The sequence below is a fragment of the Puma concolor genome, chromosome E2 (genome assembly GCF_028749965.1).
Source record: "Puma concolor isolate L17-30 chromosome E2, mPumCon1.1.hap2, whole genome shotgun sequence".
Lineage (NCBI taxonomy): Eukaryota > Metazoa > Chordata > Mammalia > Carnivora > Felidae > Puma > Puma concolor.
In genome coordinates, this window is record NC_141681.1 from 61,756,836 (window position 1) to 61,773,158 (window position 16,323).

General features: G+C 41.5%; 1 pseudogene; it reads right to left on the reverse strand.

Moving 5' to 3' along the window:
- Nucleotides 1-4,889: 4,889 nt before the first annotated feature.
- On the reverse strand, nt 4,890-6,414 carry LOC112850962 (ornithine decarboxylase pseudogene; annotated as a pseudogene).
- Between the last annotated feature and the right edge of the window lie 9,909 nt (nt 6,415-16,323).

Here is a 16,323-nt window from a genome sequence, read left to right on the forward strand (position 1 = left end):
ATCAGAAGCTAGGAAGAGGCAAGGAAGGAATCTTCCCCAGAGCTTTCAGAAGAAACATGGCCTTACTAACATCTTGATTTCAGACTTCTAGCCTCCAGAACTGTGATAGAATAAATTGCTGTATTTTTAAGCCACTCAGTTTGTGATAACTTGTTTCATCAACCATAGGAAACTAACACATCAACCAACTTGGTCTAATTGATATTTAGAGAGTCTTTCTCCAACAATAGCAGAACATATTTTAAGGTCCACAAAGGATGTTCATCAAAATAGACCATAGCCCATAAAATAAATGTCAATAAATGTAGAATGATTAAAATCATTAAGCTATATACTCTGACCATAAGGGAATTCAACCAAGACTTCATAAAAGAATACTCTGAAAAAAGCCCCCACATATCTGGAAATTAAAGAAAACATTGATAAACGATGTTTGGGTCAAAAAAGAAACCACAAGAAAAAGTAGATAATATTTTGAACCAAGTGAAATGAAACCCAATATTTCAAGATTTACTATCACTGAGATTAGAAGAAAATGTATATATATATATATATATATATATATATATATATAAATATTATATATATATATTTTTTTTTCAGTGCAAAAATGTGGTTTTATTAAGGCACAGGGACAGGATCCATGGGCAGAAAGCTGCATTGGGTTTGTGAAGAACAACTGATCAAGTACTCATTTTGTAAATTAAAAAGATAAGTAAATACTTTCAACATTTAAGTTAGGACACTGTAAATATAAAACAAAAACAAAGTAGACAAAAGAAAATAAATATTAAAGAGCAGAAGTTAATAAAATAGATGATAAAAATAGAGAAAATCAATGAGCCCCAAAGCTGTCATTTAACTAGATCAATGTAGTTGATAGATCTCTGTGTAGATTGTTAAGAAAAAAAAAAAAAGACAAATTACCAATATAAGCAATGAAAGATGGTATAGCACTAGATATATTAAAGATATTAAGATTATACATGATATTTTAAATAACTCCAACAACTCTATGAAAACTAGAAATTGACAAAAAAGAAAAACTTTCTTGAAATACTTCAACTACTCATGGTCACTGAAGAAATGAGTAATCTGAAATGCCCTCTATTATAGACATTGAACTGGTAGTTTTAAATTTTTCCACCATAATTTCATGCCAATATGGCTTCACTAGTGAGTTCTTTTAAATATTTAAGAAATAATTCCAATTCTACTAAAATTATTAAAAAAAAAAAAAAAAAAAAGGATGGAACTCTTCCCAACTAGTTTTATGATTTGAACTTTAACTTGATACCAAAACCAGGTAATACTATGAATAGAAAACTGCTGGGGTGCCTGGGTGGCTCAGTCGGTTAAGCAACCAATTCTTGGTTTTCAGCTCATGTCATGATCTCATTGTTTCATGAGTTCGAGCCCCGCTTTGGGCTCCGTGCTGGCAGTGAGTCTGCTTGAGATTCTCTGTCTCCCTCTCTCTCTACCCCTCCCCCACTTGCACTGTCTCTGTCTCTCAAAATAAATAAATAAAATAAACTTTAAAAACAAAAATAAAAAATACTTGAAAGAAAGCTGCAGACCAACACCATACAGACACTGATGCAAAACATCCTTAAAATTTTAGGAAATAGGATATAATGATGATACATAAATTACATTACAACTCTTGTGAGGTAATATATATATATATATATATATATATATATATATCACTATAGTTGTAATACACACACACATACACATGTATATACATATATAAAAACATTTCCTAAGTAAATGGAAACTATCTCTCATAATGTCGATACAATGATCAAAATGACAAAATTTAATGTTGATCCAATAGTATGTGTTTCAAAGATGATATTAAAATGTCAATTATCCTATTTTTTCAAGGCCAGAATGCAATCCACCACCATTAATTATATTTTTTTCTCATTTTACTTTAGATAGATAGATTTATCCTAGAAATTAAAAAGAAAAAAACAAGATTTTCAAGCATTATTTAAATGATTACTATTATTTACCATGATTACTGTGATTATTATTCACATTGCTTACTATGATTAAACATCTCCTAGAGCTGATGAAGAATTAAATGCAAAATTATGAAAGCAAAACAATTCTAATAAAAATCAACAAAGTACACTGAAAGACACACCCATATCACATTGCTCCCCAGTGAAGAGAAAAGGAAGATTGAGAAATAGCCAGGAAGGAAAGATAGATGACGTAAAAAGGAATGTCCTTAAACAGAGAATAAAATTTTTGGGGCGCCTGGGTGGCGCAGTCGGTTAAGCGTCCGACTTCAGCCAGGTCACGATCTTGCGGTCCGGGAGTTCGAGCCCCGCGTCAGGCTCTGGGCTGATGGCTCAGAGCCTGGAGCCTGTTTCCGATTCTGTGTCTCCCTCTCTCTCTGCCCCTCCCCCGTTCATGCTCTGTCTCTCTCTGTCCCAAAAATAAATAAACGTTGAAAAAAAAAATTAAAAAAAAAAACAGAATAAAATTTTAAAAGAAATAATGGAAAATAGGGGAGAATCACATAATGTTTTGAAGATGTAGAAATAAAATTACTGGCAACTCAGGGTTGCATATCATTTTAAATAATCCTACAAGAACGGGACCATCATGAAAATATATGCAAATAAGCACTCAGCGTCTTACTACCAGCAGTGCTATCAAAATGGATTTCTAAATTGTACTTGAGAAAGAAAAGTTATCCTGGGCAAGAATGGGATGTGCAAATGAATAAAAGCATTTGAAATAAAAGCATTCTAAAGCTTTGAAGAGTTTGGGGAAAGGGACTAAATAATTTTATTTTTTAAAGATTTAATTTTTGGGGGGTTGCCTGGGTGGCTCAGTCGGTTAAGCGTCTGACTTCGGCTCAGGTCATGATCTCGCGGTTTGTGCGTTGGAGCCCCACGTCAGGCTCTGTGCTGATAGCTCAGAGCTTGGAGCCTGCTTCAGATTGTGTGTCCCCCGCTTCCCTTCTCTCTGCCCCTCCCCAGCTCACGTTCTGTCTCTCTCTTAAAAATAAACTTAAGGGGCGCCTGGGTGGCGCAGTCGGTTAAGCGTCCGACTTCAGCCAGGTCACGATCTCGCAGTCTGTGAGTTCGAGCCCCGCGTCGGGCTCTGGGCTGATGGCTCGGAGCCTGGAGCCTGTTTCCGATTCTGTGTCTCCCTCTCTCTCTGCCCCTCCCCCGTTCATGCTCTGTCTCTCTCTGTCCCAAAAATAAATAAACGTTGAAAAAAAAATTAAAAAAAGAAAACAAAAAAAAAAAAGATTTAATTTTTTTATTGTTTATTTATTTTTGAGAGAGAGCGAGAGAGACAGAGTGCGAGCACGAGAGGGGCAGAGAGAGAGGGAGACACAGAATCTAAAGCAGGCTCCAGGCTCCGAGCTGTCAGCACAGAGCCTGATGTGGGGCTCGAACCCACAAACCGTGAGATCATGGCCTGAGCCAAAGTCAGAAGCTTAACCGACTGAGCCACCCAGGTGCCCTTATTTTTGAGTAATCTCTGCACCCAATGTGAGGCTCAAACTCATCACCCTGAGATCAAGAGCTGCACGGTCCACCAACTGAGCCATCCAGGCACCCCAATAATTACTAATTTTAGATTCTGACACAACAGTGATGGAAGGGAAACTCTACAAGGTAACCTCCAAGAAAAGTGAGAAAAGGATCTTCTATACAAGTGGGGGTTGCATTAATTTTAAACAACTCAAAGGATAGAAAGAAAAGACAGAGGTACATCAGTTTATGATTATGAAAAAATAAAGTTAGAAATTAATCCAACCCATAAAATTTAAATTTGAAGTAGAATGACTTTTTATTTTAAAAGTCTGTTGTTAGACTTGTATAGATAGGGGCGGTCAGGGTTTAATTGCTAAAGAAGCCTCACAGGATTCCAAATGACTGAAACCCAACTGCAGTTTGTTGCAAGGAAAAGAATACAATATAGCAAAAACATTTAAGTAAGAGTATCTATTCCAAGCAAGACCTGCCTCACAGAAAGCTAGAGAAGTCAGATGTAGATCCAGTGGTGTTCCCTCTGTAAGTAGCTCTGCATTACTTTACTCTCAGTTCAGGAGCCACTAGTGTAGACAGAACACCTGGGAACCAGGGAACTCAAAATGAAGTTTATACACTTCTGGTCCTGGAGGCATGTTCCCTCTGTATAATCAGCCTCAGCACTGGAGAGCCTCAGGCACTCACAGACCCAGGTGAAAACATATTAGTAAACAATATCAATAAACTTGTGTGAACTGCCCCCATACTCGCCTTGAATTTATAAGTACAAAGCAATACCAACCATCAGTACGTGGCATGCTTTGACCATGAGTCAGTGTTGTGTACTGTTTTCAGCAAAACCGCTCAGGCTAGTTCCAGACCAGCTGGACTGAACTCACAGAACAGTCCACCCCTCTAACCATTGGCCTTTTCATGACCAAGACAATCATTAAAAAAAAACCCACATTATTTCAAGTTCCTTTTTTTAAAGTAGGCTTCACACCTAGGGTGGGGCATGAACCCACAGCCCCCCAGATCAAGACCTCAGCCGAGAGCAGGAGTGGGTGCCCAACTGACTAAGCCTACCCAGGCACCCCTCAAGATACTTTATTTTTAAAACAGGTCACAACACTAAGCTTTCGGCCCATTCTGCCGACGCACAAGCTACAAACGCTTGCTCAGCAGCTGAGGGGCATTCTTTAGTGAAGTGAATAAAAATCCATATAAAATATTCAAATAGTTTCCATAGGAACACAGATAAGTGACCCCTCTCCTTCCGTATTGGTGCATCCGTGCCAACCCTACTCACAAAGACATTTCAAAACTAGTGGTAATTAGGTGAAACGGTCCCCCCAAATCCCATAATTCAAGCAGGACTCCAAGTTAACAGCTCCAGGAGCGGCACCTACACGTTAATGCTAGCTTAACGCTAGCGTTGGCGCAGACGGCCAAAGGGGGTGGGGGGGGCCGGGGGGGGGGGGGGGAGCGCTCCATCCTGCTCTCCCAAGCACAGGCCACAAGTCGCAGGCAGACTGCTGGCGTCCTGCTCCTCCACTTCCGGTGGGAAGTCGTGGTTCCGGATTTCCTGCATCAGTTGCCATGTTGACCCGACATCACACGGTAGACAGTTGGCCTCTGGGCCGTTGAAAATAGAAGCAGCAGCAAGTGTTAAGCACCCATGTTTTCAAAGAGCATCCAATCGCTGGCATGCATCTCGGGCAAGCCACAACAACGGTCCCCATATGCTGCTTGAATAATACTTCTCATCTGGTTTGGGTCTCTTCTGCAGAAGGGGCTTCATGTGTGCATGATCATCAAGGAGGCAATTAAATGATCCAGATACTCCATCATTCATGTAATGCATAAAGATTTGTTCACGCGACTCCTCATCAGAGCATGTCTGTTCCTTTAACAGGAGGTTTTTTTGTTGTTGTTTTTTGTGTTTTTTTGGCAATGATATTAACTGTAAGCATGAAAGCTGATGCAACATCATATATGCCGGGTTCAGCTATGTATGATTCTCATCCCCGAGTCTGATGGGAAATACTTGTTCAGTGCTGGGATGATAACACTGGTGATCTCTTCACACTTAAGCTCAGGTCCAGGAAAGCCACACCGACACCAAGCAGATTCATGTTGACACCAACCTCAGCTCCCATATCAAAGACACAGTGGGCATCAGAGATGGCCTGCACGAAGGTCTCAAGGTCGGTACAGCTGCTTCCCACACGGAAGCTGCCGCCGATGACATCAACACTTAGCCCTCTTGCCGGTTCCCAAATAAGCCTGCTGGTTTTGAGTGTGGCAGCAGATTTAACACTGAGGGGACGGACTGCTTTGGAATCATCACTGGCAACCCGCAAAACCAACCTTGCCTTTGGATGTTCCCTGGCAACCTTCATCATTCAACTTTACTAATGAAAGTCATCATCTGGACTCCATTACTGGCAGTGCACTTAACCTGAGTCACTTGTTTAAAAGGATTTGTCTAGATAATCCTCCCTAGAGCCATCCCGAGACTCTGTACCAATTGTATTTCAGTCTTGCACAAATTCTGTCCCAATGGCAGCTAGCTACATCTTCACTGTGGTTCTGCTATCATTGCATTTGACTTGTGTAAAAGGTCTGAGCTGCCGAAGAGCTTTTAACCACCTCAGATGTTTCTTTAGGATGTCTCCCAGGTCTGTGACAAAGAAGGCATCGTTATCATCAGAAGACGAAACTTCATTAATTTTTTGGTCCAGAATGTCCTTGGCAGTAAAGCCTTCCTCAAGGAAATGGCGGTCAAACTCTGCATTACTAAAGCTGTTCATTGTTTCTTGATGTTCCTATGGAAAACTGAGAGATGGAATTTAAAGAAACTATTGCCAGTTTTTCACAAAAGCAATTCTCTGGAATTCCAAGTCCCACTGAAAATGTGTGTGCCCTCGGTGAAGCAGTGGAAATGTTCTGATGAACACAGAATTTCTGTCTTAGAGGGCACAGGCTCCGTGGGCCACGCCCCATGGAGATGTCGCCGCCAAGTATGCAGGACTGCCAGCCCGAGGCGACTCCACAGCTTGGCGGAGGGGAGGATGAGAGGGCTGACCAACCACATAATCGGACAATTAAATGCACAGACTATGCATCATATAATAAACAGTGATTGGTACGGGTTTAAACTGAAGCATCGAATATCACCAGCAAAAGTGTCTTCCATATTTTGTTCCAATTTCACAATCACTTTGGCTGCCTTGGTCTACGTCTGTCTGTACCTTAGAGTATGCATATGTTGAACAGTTAAGAATTGTAACCGATTTATTATTCATCAGTTTTAAATCTACAAGCCAATTCTACCTAGAGATAATACCCTGTGAAATGAGAAATAGAAAGCATAACCACATTAGTATGTCCCATATAGTCATAGTCAAATCAAACAAAAACTGTCCTATGAATTTTGAAAGATACTATTAAGCATGAAGGTGGGGGAATCATAAAGCTAAAGGATGGAAATATCTTTACCAGGTAAATATTTATCAGAATATAGCTGTAATATTTCAAAAAAGAAAAATCCTTCTTCATTATTTTTTAATGTTTTATTTATTTTTAAGACAGAGAGAGACAGAGCATGAGTGGGGATGGGGCAGAGAGAGAGGAAGACACCGAATCTGAAGCAGGCTCCAGGTTCTGAGCTGTCAGCACAGAGCCTGATGCGGGGCTCGAACTCACGAACCGTGAGATCATGACCTGGGCCGAAGTCGGACGCTCCACCGACTGAGCCACCCGGGCGCCCGAAAAATCCTTCTTTAAAAGCCATGTCGGGATATGGGGGCACCTGGGTGGCTCAGTGGTTAAGTGTCCAACTCTTGGTTTCAGCTCACGTCATGATCTCACAGCTTCATGGATTCAAGTCCCACATCGGGCTCTGTGCTGGGAGCACGGAGCCTGCTTGGAATTCTCTCTCTCCTCTTTCTCTGCCCCTCCTCCACTTGTGCTGTCTCTGACTCTCTCAAAATAAATAAACTTAAAAAAAGCTTTAAAAAAAAAAAGTCATGTCAGGATAGAGATGGTTGCTCTCAAGTGATTAAAGATTCAATTTGCATGCAGCCAGACAGTGTCATGTGGGAGCTGCACAGGGGATAAAACTTCCAGGAGGAAATGACCAATCTGAACCCAACCCTGTGGTTGGTCAAATCTCTTGTTTGGTTTGAGCTACCGATGCTGTACTTTTCTTTCACAAGCTGCATTTAAATACTGTCTTCCCCATAAGTGATAGCCCCCACTCACTCTTTGGGCCAATACGATTCCTCTTCTTCCACGTCTCTTACTTTTTTTTTTGTTTTTTTAAACAGACTCTTTTTTTTAACGTTTATTTATTTTTGAGACAGAGAGAGACAGAGCATGAACAGGGAAGGATCAGAGAGAGGGAGACACAGAATCTGAAACAGGCTCCAGGCTCTGAGCTGTCAGCACAGAGCCTGACGTGGGGCTCGAACTCACGGACCGCGAGATCATGACCTGAGCCGAAGTCGGCCGCTTAACCGACTGAGCCACCCAGGCGCCCCACCACGTCTCTTACTTTTGTGCAACAGTCTCTCAAGGGTATTTTTCTGATATTTCCCTGTTTCCATGTCCCGAGCTCTTATTTCATTTCTGTGGGATCTCGCCCTGTCTTATAACTGATGCACCATCTGAGAACCAACAGTTCTCAAATTGATGCGTTCAGCCCAGGTTCTACTCCCAAATTTCAGACTTAGCACTAATTCCTTACTTGACATTATCCTTAAAGGTCTAGTAGGCACCAGAGACTGAACAGGTTCATAACCAAATTCCTGATATCCCCTAAAAACCTACCCCAACATCACCCTTCCCTATTCCTTTTGATAACAACTCATATTCCAGTTGCCCAGGCAAAAATTCCCAGACTCACCCTTGGATCCTCACTTTCTCACTCTTCACCTCTGTCCCATAGGCTTCAGAATTTACCCAGGTTTGACCACTTAACGAACTTTTTTTTTAATGTTTACTTATTTTTGAGAGAGATGGAGAGACAGAGTGCGAGCAGGGAAGGGACAGAGAGAGACAGAGACACAGAATCCAAAGCAGGCTCCAGGCTCTGAGCTGTCAGCACAGAGCCCGATGTGGGGCTCAAACCCACCAACCGGGACATCATGAACTGAGCTGAAGTTGGACGCTTAACCAACTGAGCCCCCGGGCGTCCCCAGGTGTGACCGCTTTTAATCACCAACCTCATTCCCTCCAAGTTGGCACCCTCACCATCTCACACTCAGAACCTTCTAAATGGTTTCTGTGCTTCCAGCCCCTTCCACGTCCATCCCCCACAGAGTGGCTGTGCACCGCTTCCGGTCAAGGCCTTGTACGGGCTGTGGCTTCCCCTGAGGTGCCCACACACTTCACCGCTGACTCAGTCTCTCCACCCCCTCCTCCGAAATGGCCTGGTTTTGGCCGCATCACCCTGCTCGCCCTTCCCTGGACACACCACATGGGCTCTGGCCTCTCTGGGTGTTTGTGCTGGCTGCTTCTTCTGCCTGGAAACAAGGCATACACCTGGCTCAACCCCTCACCCTCACCTCCGGGTCTTTGTCAGATGTCTTGTGATCCGGGATACCCCTCCCCTCCTATTCTAGTTACAACGGCCGCACATGCCCGCCTCCCTACGGCACTCACCACTCACTCCGTATTCATTGTCCACAGCAATGAATGATCACCAAATGACCTGTGTTTGTGTCTCATCCTCAAGGAGAATGTAAGATTTCTGAGGGATTCTTTGCCTAGTTGGTTTCCTTGTACATCTTGATGGTTTAGAAAACTACCGGGCGCAGAGGAGTTACACGTGTGTGCTAAACCACACGTGAGTGGTGTGTGGCCTCTGGCAATTTGTCCCTGCTGCTTCCTCTCGCTCACCTCAAGGCCATTGTGTGGGTTTCTTAGTGACAAGTGATAATTTTGGAGAATGGAATAAAGACTGTAAAGGCAGGAATCAAGCATTGTATTCTGCTTCATTCTCTTCCTTCTCAGACTTCAGGGTCTTCTGCTGACGTCCCATGAACGCCTCATCATCTTTGAGACACCTAAAGTAAGACTTCCCTCTAGTTGTTTCTGTTCACCTCACCCTCTTGGGTAACTTTACTGATAAACATTAAGAGCTGTCAGTGCTGCGCACAAACCACAGATGTTTTTCAGAAATAATCTCAGATCCCTCGGCAGAGACCGTCCGCGCAATTACAGATGAAATGATGGTCACTTCCCAGCAAGGAGGTGAGCTCACCGAGTCGCAAACCTTTATCTTAGTGTCCGGATGACCCCTGTCTACACCTGCATGGATCCTGCCCCTGCAGTCACTGGCATCGAACAACAATTCGGTAAGTAGCTGTTCTTTTCAAATAACCGTTAGACTCTTAGAAGGAAGAGAATGCACCTCACCATCTCATATTTATAGTAGGAGCAGTACATGAATGCAACAGTTCTGCCTGCTGGGTTCGGAGTGTGAACACACACGAACAGAGGCAGGAAGGCGGTGTTCTGAGGGATTCCGAGAAACGCTGTTGCCCGTGGCCAGCTCCTCTGCGACTGGCTGGCATCACCGCTCCACCTTCTCTGCGCCCTGAAATCGCTCCCTTGTTGCTGACGAACCCACTGACCCTGAAGATATTTCCTCTAATCTTCTTCTCTGTAGACACATGAAGGGCGATGAGATAATGCTTGTCAGCTCCCACCCCTGGGTAGACGCCTGGCGCCCACTGGTACTTGGTGGTGCTGGCATCTGGTTTCTTCATCTCTGGGAGCCAGGGCCTGATTGGTCCGTAATAGAGCATCTCTGGAATTTCTACCCTCAGCGGACGATAACACACTCCCAGCTCCGTCGTACAGAAATAAGTCTCTTTAAAGGAAAAGTGACTCCAAGACCGCAGTTTTTAAAGGTGCTTTGATATTTCTATTCATTTAGGAATGTGTTAACCTGTCTGTGCTCAGAGGGCCTCCCTATCATCAAAGGGGACTCTGGGTGTCCCCCTACCTGTCCAGATGGGTTTATTATTCCAGCATTCAGCATTCTAACCAACTGGGTGCTTTCCCCTCTCCTGAGAGCAGGATGCTTTTATTTTTTTATTGGAGAGAGAGAGACAGAGAGACAGAGAGAGGGGCAGAGGGGCAGAGGGAGAGAGAGAGAATCTTTTTTTAAAATCATTTTAATTTTTTTAACTTTATTTTTTTAATTTACATCTGAATTAGTTAGCATATAGTGCAACAATGATCTCAGGAGTAGATTCCTTAATGCCCCTTACCCATTTAGCCCATCCCCCTCCCACACCCCCTCCAGCAACCCTCAGTTTATTCTCCATATTTATGAGTCTCTTCTGTTTTGTCCCCCTCCCTGTTTTTATATTATTTTTGCTTCCCTTCCCTTGTGTTCATCTGTTCTTTGTCTTAAAGTCCTCATATGAGTGAAGTCATATGATATTTGTCTTTCTCTGACTGACTAATTTCCCTTAGCATAATACCCTCCAGTTCCATCCTCGTAGTTGCAAATGGCAAGATTTCGTTCTTTTTGATTGCCGAGTAATACTCCATTGTGTGTGTGTGTGTGTGTGTGTGTGTGTGTGTGTATACCACATCTTCTTTATCCATTCATCCATCGGTGGACATTTGGGCTCTTTCCATACTTTCGCTGTTGTCTATAGTGCTGCTATCAACATGGGGGTGCATGTGTCCCTTCGAAACAGCACACCTGTATCCCTTGGATAAATACCTCGTAGTGCAATTGCTGGGTCGTAGGGTACATCTGAGCTGGGGGTCCCAATCCTGAGAAACATTTTTTTGAGACAAGTCCTGCTGTCTGGACATGGCAGAAAATGCTGTTTTGCACAGGCTGGGATGACCAAGAAGGTTTATAGACTATGAGGCAAAATGGAAAGTTGATTAGGGCTGAAAATAACACTAAAATCTCATTACATTTTAGTTTCCTATGACATGGACAACAAAATTTATGAACTCTTCCTCCCCTATATTAAATAAAAGTTCAGATTTCGCACAGCTGTTCATAGCATACGTCATACCGTCATCAGGCACAAAGGGAGATCCACAGATCTGATTCTTATTCAATTTGCCTCAGCCAAACCTTCAGGTATTTTCTCAAAAAGGACCCCTCAGACAATGGCAGCTTTTGGATCAAAATACTTCCTGGGAGACAGTAGGTATAAACTTTTGTTCTATTTTCACAGAATGGCCAGATGGATATCGCTCAGCACTTTCCACATCTAATGTGGCTTCCAGAGACAGACACAAGAGACCCCAATCCCCTGTTTTAGGACATCATTTACTGGATTTGCCCAATAGCTTTCCCTACAATGTGTAAATCTCCAACATGTAGCTTAAATTTTCCTGGAATCATATCATATGGGCTCTGTTTGGCCTTACTTCTTTTGCATGATAAGTGTAAGATTGATCGACATTGTTTCACGTTCTCTGTCCTACTCATTTTCAGTGCTCTTAAGAATTTTGTTGTCATAATTCATCTAGCCATTCTCCCATTGTTGAGCCTTTGGATTGCTTCCAGTTTGGGGCACTTACAACAGTGCTATTATACAAGTTCTTGTCCATGTATGCTGACTCATATAATCACATATCATTCTAGGCTAGAGGTTCTCAAAACTTTTGGTCTCAGGACACTTTTACACTCTTAAATATTACTGAGAAATTCAAAGACCTTTTCTTTATCTGAATTGTATCACTTGAGAGTCTTTCTCATTTTAAGGATAAATCCGTCTAGAATCCATATGGAATCCATCTGCAATTGATTACTTTTTATTGTGAAAGTTTTCAAGTAAACAGCAAACAGAATGAATTTTACAAGGGACAGCTGTAAGTCCACTGTGTACGTATGATTTTCTATGCAGGCATTAATCCATCTTAATTTTTATTTTTATTTTTTTTTATTTTTATTTTTATTTTTTTAATTTTTTTTTCAACGTTTATTTATTTTGGGGACAGAGAGAGACAGAGCATGAACGGGGGAGGGGCAGAGAGAGAGGGAGACACAGAATCGGAAACAGGCTCCAGGCTCTGAGCCATCAGCCCAGAGCCCGACGCGGGGCTCGAACTCACGGACCGCGAGATCGTGACCTGGCTGAAGTCGGACGCTTAACCGACTGCGCCACCCAGGCGCCCCTCAATTACATTTTTAAATACCTTGCCGTTGTCATTGAAACCTCCAAATTGCGGCATCAATCTCTCTCTTTCTCTTCCCTCTCCTCTCTCTGCCACTCCCACACTTACCTAGTTTAGGAAATTTCTTTTTCCATAAAAAAATTTTGACCGGAGACCTTGATTGACAGGCAAGTTCATCTACCTGCCCTTGAGAACAGGAGGCACTTAACTGAATCCTCCCTGTGTCTCCACAGAACTCCTGTGATCAGGGGAAACTGAGGCATGGTCGCCTGTGAATCACCACAGTTCTTCAGGGGCTGCAGGCTCAATAACCACAGCGATGTGGTCTCTGTGGCTTAAGGAAACGGGTCATTCCATCCCAGGGCGATTGACCTGCATTTTGTGCTTCACATCCATTTTATGATTTCTCTTCAAAATGAGTCCCAGTCTTTCCCCTTCCCCCTGCTCTTATCTCCAGTTCTGTGATATATTTTTGTTACACCTGAGAGTTCATGTCCATGGACCACAGGGGATGAGTGCTGGTGGGGTCAGCACGTCCCCTGCCGGGCACTGACACTTCCACGGGCCCACGAGCATGGTTATGAGGGGACGGTTTCTTCCCCTGAACCACAATGCTCATTGTCCTCTATTATAATTACATTGTTGACAATGTAATCGAAACTACTGAAATATGATTGTGAAAGACAATCCTTTTTTCTAAAGTGCCAAATTAAATGCCTTTTAAGCTAAAAATCGTTGGCTGTTAAATGCCATTGAGGTAAAAATGGATGATAAATCTCTACAAGATTAAATATAGAAATCTATGATTAGTCTATACTCAGATTTTCAACATTTTTATTTTTTAAGTATTTTGTATTATTTATTTATTTATTTTTTAAAATGTTTGTGCATTTATTTTTAAGAGAGAGAGAGAGCACGGGGAAGGGGCAGAGAGAGAAAGAGAATCTCAAGCAGGCTCTGCAATTTGAGCGCAGAGCCCAACGTGGGGCTCGAACTCATGAACTGTGAGATTACGGTCTGAGCCTAAATCAAGAGTCGAATGCTTAACTGACTGAGCCACCCAGGGGCCCCAGATTTTCAACATTATTAACCATTAAGTCTGTTTTGTTTTGTTTTGTTTTGTTTTATATTTTGTATTTTATTTTATTTTAAGTTTATGTATTTTTGTTGAGACAGAGAGAGTCAGAAAGAGGGAGAGAGAGAATCCCAAGCAGGCTCTGCTCTGTTAGTGCAGAGCCCAGTGTGGGACTCAAATTCACGAACTCTGAGGTCATGACCTGAGCCAAAACCAAGAGTTGGATGCTTAACCGACTAAGCCACACAGGCACCCCAACATTCAGGTGATTTTAAAGGCCTTCCAATTATTTGGTTATTTGTGGTTTTGTTAATTATACCTTATGGTAGAAAAGGTAAAAATGTAAAACTCCTATTGGAGAAATTTGACTCATAATAAAACTCAGACAAGTGAATATATGTCATAATTTAAAATAATAGAATATTATTTTGATTTCATTACATTTGTGATCATTTGTGAGACAAATCTTTTATTAACTTCTACTTTTTCATACATTTGGTTGGCATTTTTTCATCATTTATCCAATTGATTAATATCAATACTGAGTTATTAATAATTTTCTAATTCTACATGTGTACTTACTATATTCTGGTTTAATTTTAATTTTAGTTAAATTTTTAATTCATTTATATGAAATACAATGGCTTCTGATCTGTGCCATATGTGGTCATGATTCTCCCTATCCAAAAATATTAAAAATATACACATAATTATTTGACTTACAGTATTTGGCATTCTTTAATTTAGGATCTTGTCTTTAAAGCTCTCTGATGTGTGAGGTCAATGTTTACCTCTATTTTACCAACCAAACCTCAAATTTTTTAATTGATTTAATGTTATTTTCACAAATAATTAAATTTTAGTTGACCTTATGTGTGTTTGTTTATGTGCGTGCATGAGGGTTTATAATCCTGCTATGTTTTGTTGAACTAACTATAGATTTCTATATCACTGAAAGGTGCTGCTAATACAATTTATCTTTGTGAGAGAAAATTCTCTGCATTGCATAATTTAAATGTACTCATTTTTATTGCCCAAATGCCATGAAATTATTAGAATTTAGATTACTATTTAATGGGTATTGTATAAATAAGATGCATGCTTTATGAATCAGATTGTTTACAGTTTTCAGTTTTCTCTCTCAATCTACAGTGAGTCTCTGCTATTTAGTTTGATATATTTTTTTAAATGTTTATTTACTTTTGAGAGAGAGGGAGAGCGCGAGCAGGGGAGGAGCAGAGAGAGAGAGACACAAAATCTGAAGCAGGCTCCAGGCTCTGAGCTGTCAGCACAGAACCCCACACGGGGCTCTCCAGCCCTCGGACCACAAGATCATGACCTGAGCCGAAGTCAGACACTTAACCGACTGAGCCACCCAGGCACCCCTGGTTGGTTTTTTATGTATATTTATTTATTTTGAGAGAGAGAGAGAGAGAGAGCATGAGCAGGAGAGTGGCGCAGAGAGAGAGAGAGAGAGAGAGAGAGAGAGAGAGAATCCCATGCAGGCTCCACTGTGTCAGGACAGAGCTGACGTTGGACTCGATCTCATGAACCATGAGATCATGGCCTGAGCCGAAATCAAGAGTCACATGCCCAACCAACTGAGCCACCCAGGCACTGCAGTTTGATCTTAATATATTAAGAATTTTTACTTTTGTCTCATCATTCCACACAATTCTTTAATTTTAGTGCTACTTTGCAAAGTTGTAATTACTCATATTCACAATAATCTCCATTCTTGTTTTAAAGATAATATTCCTGAGATGCCTGGGTGGCTCAGTCAGTTAAGAATCCAAATATTGGTTTCAGCTCAGGTCATGATCTCGCGGTTTGTGAGTTCAAGCCCCACATTGGGCCCTGCCCTGGCAGCACGGAGCCTGCTTGGGATTCTCTCTCTCTCTCTCTCTCTCTCTCTCCCCCTATGCCCCTCCCCTACTTGTGCTGTCTCTGTCTCTCTCAAAATAAATAAACTTAAAAAAAAGATAATATTCCTGTAGACATGAAATCTGTTGATTTCTGATTTTTTCTAGTGAGTATGTGTATCATAAGCTATGCTATTAAATCTAATAATGTTTTCTATAATTCTATACTTTTTCTGGATTACACAATCATCTCAAATCTTGACATGAACACTTAAAGTTTTCATTTACAGTAACATCATCTCGCAGTTACTCTCATTTCAACATGGAAATATCACAATAAGAAATTAGCAAGTCGGCTTACTGGTAGCTGGCATGCTGATCTGTCCCCAGTCCACTTGAGAATATCACTATATTTCAACATTCAGTACTGAACTATCTGTGCATTTCTGAGAGAAAGAAATGTTCTTCAAGAGGATCTCTCCTTAAATATTGTTAAATTTACTATTTTCTTATTTTCTTTTGTATTTATGCATTTTTATCATTGACTAAAGATGCTTTTATTTGATGTAACACACTGGCCATCCTTAGATCTCCTCCAAAGCAGAGCAGTTTTGTGTGCCACACAGAGAGTTTTCTTTTTTTCTTTTTTTAATGTTTATTTATTTTGAGAGAGAGAAAAAAAGTGTCAGAGGGGGAGGGGCAGAGAGAAAGGGAG